This window comes from Tupaia chinensis, unplaced genomic scaffold (genome assembly GCF_000334495.1).
Source record: "Tupaia chinensis unplaced genomic scaffold, TupChi_1.0 Scaffold000340_1, whole genome shotgun sequence".
NCBI classification, from domain to species: domain Eukaryota; kingdom Metazoa; phylum Chordata; class Mammalia; order Scandentia; family Tupaiidae; genus Tupaia; species Tupaia belangeri.
The window spans coordinates 1,266,336-1,268,713 of NW_006159834.1; the positions used below are offsets into that span (position 1 = coordinate 1,266,336).

Here is a 2,378-nt window from a genome sequence, read left to right on the forward strand (position 1 = left end):
TACGTGCGGGCCCAACCACCCCATAGCAAAAACCTCACAAAAAAAAAAAAAAAAAAAAAAAAGACCTTCAAATAGAACTACCATATAATCCATCAATTCCACTCCTGGGCTATCTACCCAAAGGACAGAAGAGCACTCAGTCGGAAAAGCACTTGCACGACTATTTTTATTGCAGCATTATTCACAATTGCTAAGATATGGAACCAACCCAAATGTCCAGAGACAGATGAATGGATTGAAAAATTATGGCACATATACTCCATGGAATACTATTTAGCCATAAAAAACAACAAGTCCCTGGAATCTGATAGAAAGTGGATGAATATGTAAGATTTGTTGCTGAGTGAAGTAAGTCAGGCTATGAAAGAGAGACATTGTATGTCTCCACTTAACATATACTGATTGTCCACACCCTATGGAAGAGACTGAAAGACTGGAGAAGATAAAAGCATTAAAAGTTGTAATGGACAAAGTGGAAAGAGAATGTGGGAGGGGAAGAGCATAGGAAAGGAAATTTGGGGGAAAAATGGAGAGGTAAGACACTTGTCAGACATAGACAAGGTTTTTTATTTGTTGACGAAGGTATGTATGGTGGTCTCAACTGGACTGGACTGAGGTGTATATCATGCTGGGTAACGTCTCTTCACAATGTAAATGATGTATAGCATTTTAACATATGAATAATAATTTAAAAATTAATAAAAAAGAATATAAAAAATAATAATGATAATGACTTTTTTCCTGATTTCTAACCTAGAGAAGTAATCCCATAGAGTAATTATTAACTTTACCACAATAAAGTAAACAGCAATATCCCAGAGGTCAAAATTTTATTTACAGGTAGTGGCAAGAGAAGAAAAACTATGAAACACAAATTTTACCAAACAATCCAAAACTTTCCAAAGCAGCCGCTTGATAGCAAACATGAACTTCGTAATTAAATAGATTTCAAATCAAACCCCAACCCCCCTTACAAACAACTGGCTGTATCAACAAGGGTAACCATATTACCCTTTGGTTAGTAGAGAACGTAACATCTACCCCACAAGGTCACGGTAAGGATTAAGCTGATAAAATGCACAAAGTACCTGATAGTCACCAGGCACTCAGTGAGAGTTAGCTTCTTCCCAGTAATAAAACCAAACATCAGTTTTCTCTTAGTTAATAATTTAAATAGTACACAAGAATCATAACAGGAAGAAATTCTATTATAAAAATTGATCTATCAAAGAGAATAAGCCTTCTCTTTTCCCTTCCCCAAGATGGAGACTGAAGGAGCAAGGACTTTTGGCTAGAAATTTAGTCCTTTCTAGAATAGGCACTTCCAAATCTCCTATGTGGAAATTAGAGAATTTCCGTGGAAAAGCCAGGTGGCTCCAGTGTTAGTGCTCTAGCTGCCCAAGGGAGCGTGTCATCTATCCTAAAGAGAATGACTTGTAGACACTCTTGGTGGCCTCATGGTAATTACATAGCAAAATGTCTTCCCTTCCTCTCCTCAGTATAGTTTTAGACCAAGAACTAATGTTATCCTTGGGAGATAAGCGTGTAGGTTGTATGCAAATGATAAAGTCAGTCTAAAAGTGAAAAGAATAGTAAAAGGGCATACTTGCTACTCAAACTAGCAGAAATATCACCCAGAAGAACCAACATGAAAAACCTAGGCCCACCCTAGATCTGACACCCTAAGCTACTACCACAAAAATCATTCTCCAGGACATAAATAGAGAGTTGGTATAATTTACTATCAGATTCTGTTGCCCTAGTCCTGAAATTCTGGTACTATTCTGGCTGGAGCTTTGGGGACATCTCCTGAACTCTAAACCAAACAATACAGACTTCCCAGAGTGATCTTTAAGGGAAAGCAGACCCTAGGAGAGAGCCCTCTGGGGCTGGGTTTCCCATGGTGCTTGTGTATTCCACAGGAAATGTTTGAGGAGGGCACAGAAGGAGCCAGATACAGAAGTGGGATTGCAGGGAATGAGGACAGGAACTGAAAAGCCTTCCAAAAGAAATTATGAAGAGTTGTCTCTTTGGCACTTTAGAAATGTATTCTATTTCTTCACAATTTCATAACCCTCTGCAAATATTTTTATAAAAAATGAAAGTGCATTAGCAAAAAACAGAACCCTAGGAAATGACAAACCCCCATGGAGCACTGGCCCTATCTATATTACGTAAAAGCATGATAAAATTTAGTTTAAGATAAAAGCAAAAGACTTTGGTGAGAAAAAAAAAATCCAGATATTTGCTATGTTATGTGTTTACTTACCTGTCATCACTCTCCCTTGCCATCCAAGAAAAATAGATGGGTTTTCCACGGAATTTCCTGGAGTACGCACCCCTCCATGCTTTCTGACTGTTTGAGGGTTTGCATTCAT

General features: G+C 38.0%; 1 protein-coding gene across 1 annotated transcript in view; it reads right to left on the bottom strand.

The window, feature by feature from the left end:
- The window catches only part of CUNH4orf17 (chromosome unknown C4orf17 homolog), a 254,168-nt gene extending 251,790 nt beyond the window's left edge, over positions 1 to 2,378 (bottom strand). Inside the window, exon 1 of the mRNA XM_027773320.1 lies at positions 2,270 to 2,378. The gene's annotated coding sequence lies outside the window, so the exon portion shown is untranslated. The remainder of the gene's footprint in view (positions 1 to 2,269) is intronic.